Source organism: Halichoerus grypus, chromosome 3 (genome assembly GCF_964656455.1).
Source record: "Halichoerus grypus chromosome 3, mHalGry1.hap1.1, whole genome shotgun sequence".
Lineage (NCBI taxonomy): Eukaryota > Metazoa > Chordata > Mammalia > Carnivora > Phocidae > Halichoerus > Halichoerus grypus.
In genome coordinates this window covers 139,999,260-140,008,644 of record NC_135714.1, presented here as the reverse complement: position 1 = coordinate 140,008,644, position 9,385 = coordinate 139,999,260, and positions in this window count along the sequence as shown.

The window sequence follows — 9,385 nt, the reverse complement described above, 5'->3', positions numbered from 1 at the left end:
AGATAGATAAGATAGATAGATGATAGATAGATAGATAGATAGATAGATAGATAGATAGATAGATGATAGATAGATAGATAGATATTTAGAGACATACACAGAGACCTTACAGCTTCCATACACTTAAGATTTCCCATTAGCCTAAATTCCAAATGACTTTTCTCTTTTTTCTTTTTCCTGATAAGAATTATTTCCCTGGAGTTTGTATTTTAACATTTACATCTCAAAGGCATCAGGAAGAACATAAGTTACAAGCCTTTTAAGATAAATAGGGGAAGCTTTGGGAACGGTAAAAAGACAATAGATGAATTCTGAACTGCCTCTAGAGTTGCATTCCTAGTTTTGTAAAGATTTGTAAGATAAAGACAGTTCCTCTCATTTCCTCAAGGAATGAGGTTGCAACTTAAATGACCTCATAAGTTGATCCACCCATAAATCTTTTTACAAGGGCTTTAGAAAGTTTTTCTTTTCCTTTGAGTATATAGTTTTATTTTAGCTTGGGGAAAAGGCCTAAAAAAGAAATTTTCTATCAGGATCTGTAATAGACCAATTTTCTGACCACAGTGCTACTTTGTAGTTTTTAGCCAGAACAAATAATAAACATTTCTGACAGTATTGAACAACCCCTTGGACTGAAAAGGTGTTCTCAAAGAGGGTGAAAAAGATATTTTTTCCTCTTTCTACTGAGTACTACAGCAGAGATCCAGGAGAGCTGACTCTGGTAAGAATTCTCACCCTTAACCTGCTTCTGCCAGTTTTCCTAGGATCCCATCTGCAGCTCTGGTATTTACCAGAATTTGGGTTTTTCATCATTTTTAGTTTTAGTTTTCCCTTTATTGAGAGAATAACACAGCAGCTTATCAAAAAATCCCTCTGAGTCAGGTCAACTTTGGGAGGGACCCATATAGGGGCCCAGCTTTAATAATATATTTGAAGGCATTTGAGTTGATGTTGAAAAATTTGCATAGGCCTTCTGAGCGCGATCTTTTTCCCAGCTGATTACAACTGAGACATGGATCACTGGGCCAACATTTTAACGATGGACCCGTAGGAGACTGTGATGTGGGGGTTGGAGAGGCAGGTGTTATTTTATTTTAGGTGTCTGGCCTTGGAATTGTTGTAGCTGTAAGGCTAATAGTTTGGCAGACTTTTGTTTATGATTTTGTGTCTTTAAATTTCCATTAGTCTTTTGTAATGAATTTTTTTTTTTTGCAATGAATTTTTTAAATTAAACTATTTTGGAATCTTGAAGCCTTTGGAAGCATCAATATACCAATGAAAATAGGTGTCCCATTCTGTTTGTTTGATATGGGAACTCTTAAGTGTACTTCTTAAGTAAACAATCATATATAATAGGAACATTCCCCATAATGGCCATTGAATTCTAGATTGTCTTTAGTAAAATTTTGTCATTTTTGTGGATATTAATAGCTTCCAGGAATACAGTTTTTAGACCTAAAATAAGTGGGTGTGCTAGAAGATGGTGTGCTTAACTTGTTGAATTTTGAGAATACTATTATTGTTGTTGTTATTTTAGTTAAGGCTTTGGGTCTCTCAAGCCAAACTAATACCTAAGAGGATGTGCCATGGGGTTGGGCTTGTGTGGTGTTTCACAGTGCACCTCATTCCACACAAATTATCCTGAGGTTGGTGGGTGGCCTAGTATCAATCTAACCCATTCTGTGACCAACTAATCCCCACGTGGGAGTCTTTGAGTTAGCTGGCAAGCACTCTAAGACCGCCTTTAAGTGTTCATCTTTTGCCTGTCAATTTTTGTGGCTTTTTTCCTCCCAAGATTCCCATTAGCAACTATCCTTTATCTACACAAAACAAGGCAAACAAACATGTAAATCCCAATTAGACTAACAGTAACTGAGAGATGTCACCATTTCCTGGCCAAGAGAATAAATAGCCTGTGTATACCAACAGCAAATCCCAACATAGATTAAACTAGCAGACTTCAGTAAATGGGGACTATGGACTAGAACTGGAGAAAGGGATTCCAAACAATGGGGAATTTTGGACCAAACCAAGGGCTAGGGACTGAGGTTCCAGATGGAACCATCTGACAGCTCACACTGTTTGCTAAGCCCTGAACTGGAAAACCAATGAGATCAGGAGCTCAATGTAAAGACAGTGGAGCTCAGAACCAGGTGGACTTGCCCATGGCCCTCAAGAAAGACCATGAACTCAGAGTACCATGCCTATGTTTTTCATTGTCCCTGAATGCCATCAGAAGTTTGTTTCGGATCCAGCTGCCATCACCAAATCCATTCAACAACAAAAATTCAACCAAGTAAATCTGAAGATCTAATTGGCTTTATTCAACAATTCATGAATCATGCATCATCCCATCTAGCAAGCAGAAAGGAGCTCTGGAAAGCTGTACAAGATGGAAGACTGTTACAGGCAGAGGGGGAAGGGATAAGGAAAGAGCCAATTCATTCCTCTTCCTTTGGGGAATGGAAAGGGTTTATGTGGCAGATTACCTCATTACTGCTGACCAGAAAATTCTGGACTGACCAGTTAAGACTACATTCCTGGAGAAGCTTGAAAGTAAAATTAGGTTAGGTATTAAGCTTTGGTTTGGTGACATGGGCTTATCACAAGTGACTCCATTTGGCACCTATTATTTCTTTTTAACACCTTGAAGCATAGATGAGTCAAATTGGTGGCAGTGTTGCTCACAGTGCTGTGTTAGAGGTTATTTGAGGTTAAGTAGAGATTCTGAAGCAATATCAGCCCACGTGTTTTTGAGCTGTGTTGATGGAATAAAGAGACAACGTTTAAAAAGGTCAAAAGTATAAATAGGTATATAGTAATGAATGCTAAGTCTGATAAGATGGGACTAAAAAAAAATTACATCGAGTTCACCAGAAGAATAAAGAGTTAAACAAAGAGATTTAGAGTATAGTTTGGGTTTGAGTATAGTTTGCGTTGAACAGTTCAATATGTCTCAGACACCACTCCCTTTTTTGGAAAACTTTAAGCCTTTATTTCTTATTTTTTTTTAAATTATACAGTTATATAGTTAGATTTAGAATTTTTTTGGAACAATTTCAGAATAGTTATAAGAATAGTACAAAGAACTACCATTGACTCTTTACCCAGCTTACCTAAAATTAACTTCACCACAATGGCACAATTCAAAATTGGGTGTCTTCTGATGTAATTTGCTGACAGAAACACAGCATTGCCTTTGTGATATCCTTACAAAATAAATATATCACATGAAGCAAATAATGAGAAAACATCAGAGAAACCCTAGTTAGGGACATTCTTCAAAATAACTGTCCTGTTCTCTAAATAAACAATTGATTATTGTATACAGTTGATAATTGTGTTTACACATGAAATGTCCTCTTTATAGGAAATATGCACTGAAATATTTAAGGGTAAAGAGGTATCATGTCTGTTGCTAACTTTTAAATGGGCTATAATCTTATAGACACATGCACAAACAGACACACATGTATATGTAGACACATGGGGTGAAACTGATAATATATAGTAAAATGTTAACATTCTGAGACCCCTTTTAACCTGAAGCCCTGAGCTTGCTGTGGAAATTGCCTTGCCAGGAATGGTATAATCACTCACTCCTCTCCCCTACCTTCTCCACCTTAAACACAAAAGTGCCTGGTTTGGAGTGTGTTGGAGGAAGCTAGGGGCCCTAGCTATGCCCTCTCAGGCCCATAATCTACCCAAGGACCAAAGCTGAATGTCAGGACTGGTTTGAGACAGAAGAACAAGGCCGTATGGGAATGTGGCATAATAAAGAATGAAGAAAAATGAATTTAATATACAAAGTGAGGGATTTTAGGCAAGAAAGTGATGAGATCAATAACACTGGTTCTGTGGTATGGGCCAAGAACTTGGTCATTCACTTTGCAGCAGTTCACGGCTTTCTTTGAATTCCCTTTAGCTCTCAGCGGAGCATGTTTTTTCTGGGAGGTTTTGAGGGGTGTTTGGCCCTGACTATAAAAGAGTGCGGTACAGTGGGAGAGCTCTTCTAGGTTTGGAAGGGCAAATGGTTGGGAAAGTCTGGGGCCAAGACTATGTAACTGTTACTTTGAATGCAATGGGACTCAAGCAGTATAACCCAAAAAACAAACTTTACTTCTTCCATTGTCCCATTAAATCTGCCCAATGGGAGCAATCCTTCTGTTTGTGTGAAAACTCAATCCCTCTGACTTTTCTGGTCACTGTGCTATAAGAGAAAGTCCTATAGCCTTTTAACAAACAAATAATAATGATTCTTACATAATAATCAAAATTCTAAATTTGATTTCAACATCAAATCTTCACACTTCCCTCGAGCTGAAGCCTTTTTGAGCTGATTGCTGACAGTAGGAAGGGGGACATGGTGTTCCTTTTCTCTTCTATCCTGTCCTACTGTTTCTCTTCCTTTTCTAGCTTGTTACCATTCTAGTTTTTTTCGGTCATTCCTGTGTTGATGGGAAATGGCAGAGAGAAGAGGGAAGGCGGACTGAGGGTGGGGGTGGGAATCACATCCCCAACTTCCCATCATCAATTTTCTCCTTCAAAACCACTTCATAAAATCCTCTGTCCATCTTTCTACTTTTTCTTATTTCTGATGTGAGTAAGGAAAATTTAAGGTTTTTATAAATGAGTGTTGGCCGTTTCCTTTGAAATTCTGCCTTCAAGGGAATTTAGCACTTTCTTGAATGCAGCACCACCTAGATTCTTCCGCTCCGTTCACAAGTTCCAACTGAAGATCCTGTTAGAACTATGCCATGGAGAACTGGTATCTTAGTCTGGGCTGCTAAGATGAAGTCTTGTGGACTTATTCAAAACAAAAAATTTATTTCTCACAGTTGAGGAGCCTTGAAATGTGAGATCAGGGTGCCAGCATGCTCTGGTTCCGATGAGAGTTCCCTTCCTGTTTGCAGAGTGTTGCTGCTTTTTTTAATCTCACATGGCTAGAAAAGCAAAGGTGTTCTCTCAGGTCTTTAATCCAACTCATGAGGGCTCTGCCCTCATGACTTAATCACCTCCCAAGGACTCCACCTCCTAATTCCATCACATCCAGGATTAGGTTTCAACATATGAATTTTGGGGGCACACATGCAGGTATACATGAATTCTGTCTCCAGGGAAAGAGGCAATCCTATAATCATGTCTAAAGGACATGTGTCCCTGGAGACATTCTTCAAGGGTCTGATTTATATAGTCCATCTGGTTATTCTAGTAGCAGTGGACAATGGAATGTATATTTGTCTTAAGAGAGCTTTGAAGAGTCCCTGAAAGACCTGACATCACTGGCATTCTTAAATGCAGAGGACTTTAAAATAACAGCCATAAAAACAGGGTCAGAGGATGATCTAATGCCATCAACAGATGATTATTTTTAAGTGTCAAGAATAAGATAGAAACAGAGAGGGAGGCAAACCGTAAGAGACTGTATAGTTAAGAGAACAGACTGAGGGTTGCTGGAAGGGAGGTTGGTGGGGGGGATGGGCTAAGTGGGTGATGGGTATTAATGAGTACACTTGTGATGAGCACTGGGTGTTATATGTAAGTGATGAATCACTAAATTCTACCCCTGAAACCAAAAAAAAAAAAAAAAAAAGGTATGTGGAGTCCTCAGGGTGGTCTAAGATAAAGTCTATGGTTCCAAATCTCAAGGGCACGCAAGTATTAGAAGATCACATTCTGTATATTATGACATATCTGAGAACAGTATGTTGAACGTAAAAATCACAAAATTTCCAGCCCAAGAAAAGGAAAACCAGCCCAACATTTATTTCCTTGTCTCCGTGCTTTGCTTAAAATAGTCTCTGACAACACTGTCTTTCCCATCATCACCTCTTGGGTGGCTGATTTACAATTTTATGTTTTCACGCCATATTTAAGAGTTTTCATTTATCTTAAGACAACGCTGAATTATTGAAAGATTTTAAACCAGAAAAATTATATGATTATATTTGCCTTTCAGACATCTTATTCTGGCAAGAGTGTAGAGGATGGGTTAGAGACAGGTCAGACTAGCCAGTAAGACAGAATGGAGAAAAAGCCAAAAGTAAAACTAAGAAAATGAAAATAAAGTGGAAAGGGGAGAAATATAAGAATGATATCACAAATTCCACAAGTGGAGGGAGTGATAAACAGCGCTTCTAATCATCATATGACAAATATTAGAATATCTTATTTCCATTTAACGAGGGCATTGTATGCTTCTAACTGTACATGTGCCTATTCATGTCTTTTTAAATATAGAAATAAAAAGATCAATCACTGTGTCATGATATTCTATAAAAATTCCTGAATTCAAAATATTTGAAAATGAAAACCAAGGACTATATGAAATCACATTTCTAGAAAGTCTTAGGTTTCAATTTTTGGTGTTTTTTTTTTTTCTTTTATCATTAAATCTTTCTTCAAATGAAATCTTACTTGAAACCCAACAAGTGTAAGGATCTGGAATGCCAATTTTCCCATTCCCTAGCTCTCACTTTGGCTCCTGATGAACTCTGAAAGGTCTATTGAGCTCTGTTCTTGTGACCATTCATTATTTTAAAACTGAAATTTTATATTGTGAGTTCCATGAGCTCTAGGGCCTTTTCTGTTTTATCATTTTATTCCCAATACCTAGTGCAGCACCTGGCACAAATTTGGTGTCTGGTGGATATTTATTGAATGAATGAGTGAGTAAATATTAGACACAGAAAATTAAGTGACTTGGATTTAGTCACACAGCAAATTGATGAGTCAGATTTAGTATATAGTGAGTGGCCAGGTAGATATAGGTGGCATTACCAGAATAGGAGATAAAGGAGAAGAAATATAGGAAAAAGGATGCTGAGATCAGTCTTGGGTATTAGAGTTTGAGGTGCCTTTCAGGCATCCAGGTAGAGGTATCAACAGACAACAAACTGCTCAGTCTATTTATTCATTATTATTATTACTATTATTTAGAGGGGGGAGGGTCAGAGGGAGAGAAGAGAGAGAATCCAAAGCAGGCTCACATGGGGCTTGATCTCAGGACCCTGAGATCATGACCTGAGCTGAAATCAAGAGTTGGATGCTTGGGCGCCTGGGTGGCTCAGTCGGTTAAGCGTCTGCCTTCAGCTCAGGTCATGATCCCAGGGTCCTGGGATCGAGCCCCGCATCGGGCTCCCTGCTCAGCAGGAAGCCTGCTTCTCCCTCTCCCACTCCCCCTGCTTGTGTTCCCTCTCTCACTGTCAATCTCTCTGTCAAATAAATAAATAAAATCTTTAAAAAAAAAAAAAAAAAAAAGAGTTGGATGCTTAATGGACTGAGCCACCCAGGTGCCCCTGCTCAGTCTATTTAGCTTAGACTCAATGGTCTAGCACTTCAACTATTCTTGCAAAAGGCTTTCATTCATTTTACTTTTAAGCACTATGCTTGTCCCACCCTCACATAGCCACCAGGGCAGAGTTTCCTAAAGTTTACTGTGCATGCAAATCACATGAGGAATATTGTTAAAAATGCAGATTCTAACTCAGAAGGTGGAGCCTGAGCTTTGGCAGTCTTTAACAAGTTTCCACGTGATACCAAAGCTGCTATGTACATTTTGAGAAGCAAGACACTGCAAATCAGTGAAAATGGCACTAAGAGTTTGTTGTCAGTTTGTTTTTTGTTTTTGTAAAATTTCACAATCTTTATAATAAGTAGAGATGGGTGAACTTGCAAAATTCTTTCAAGTGAATTTCTTTTCATAAACTTTGTTTTTGTACTTCAAAGAATATGTTTAGGTGTTTTACAAGTTCACTTTGAAGTATAATATGACTTGTAATTCATAATTTAGTTCAAGACAAACTTTCTTAATTTTAATGTGATCCCATAAACTACTGATTCTTTCTAGGAGTTGGTTTTTTTGTTTGTTTTGTTTTGTTTTGTTTTGTTTTTTAGCTTTTAGTCTAAAGGCTAAAGATTTCAGGCTAAGTTTAGCAGCTGTTGGAAGTAATGCAGTTAGAGAGGTGAGCTCTGGAAGTAGGTAAATTCAAGACATTTTTGAAACATTCAAGAGCTTAGAAAAAAAATGCCAATTACAAAATAGTAACATAGTCTAAATCTAGGCAGAGGTACAGCTATTCTTATCCTGAAACATGGAGACCATCCCACCTCAAAAACAGAGATTTTTATTCGAAACCAGTAGCCTTTCTTAGATATCATTGGATTCATTTAAACTGAATGAATAACTTAGGTACCATCTGTACCTTTATCTGTAAGTCATTTCTCTTTTACTGTGATTGTTTCATAAAACTTCATTATTTGTTTTCTTTTTCATTCTTCCATTCATCTCATTCCAACTTCTCTGTATTTACTGGTAATACCAACTTCTTTCTAGTCTCCTCGGTTAGAAATTTTAGAGTACTTTGATTCTTCTGATGTTGGGGATTTCCTTTACTCGACTGCATTGACTCTAACCCTGGTTCAGACTTTCATTGCTTAATTCCTGGAAGCATGCAACAGACCTTTACCTGGCAGGAAAGACATTCTGACTTAAATTTCTTCTTTCTTCACATTCGTACTGCATATCTCTGCAAGATCATTGTTACTGAAGTATCATTTTATTCATAAGTTCATTCATTGTTCTATTTATCAACCATTTCTCACACTAGTATGTGTATGGCACGTGCCATTTTCTTGTATAAAACCTTAATTAGTGCTCACATGAACTAAACGAGATAGTATTTTTATCTCCATCTTATAGGTAAGGAAAACGAGTGTTAGGTATGTTAGACTACCTGCTCAAAGTTACAATTACACCAATAAGGAAACGGTAGGGCTGAAATTTGAACACAGGTCTATTTAGCTGGGAACACTGAGCTTTAGGTTAATAACTGCATTGAGTGGTATCTCAAGTTTAAATTCCTGTTTCTCATTGGAGGCTTTCCATGATACAGCCCACCAGTTTTACTTAACTTCCTATGACTGCTGAACTTGCGTCCTGTATTACACATTTCAAATATTTTTCTAGTTATCTACTGGGCATTGACCTTTTTACTTCAATTAGAGAGTAAGCTCCTTAAAATAAGAGACTATGTATTACTCTTAAGTTTCTATGAAGGTCTGCCACTGTGGTGTGCACACAATACATTCTCAGTGAATAACTGATAAAATCTTTAGCACCGTCCTTGGCACATATGCATGCTTAATAAATGGTAACAAGGATTATTATTTATTATTGGTGGAGGGGCTGATGCATTGAATGAAGTCCTAAAAAAAACCCATAAAATTCTGATCTCTGCCTCAGTCCGAAGAATTTTTGCTTTATCTTCCTTATGATCTAGAGTAATTGTTTCCCCGGCTAAGTTAGTTCATTTTAGTCCCATCCCACTCTTTCTATGAAGTGGCGTCAACTACCATATAGACATCGCCATAACATCAACAAGCA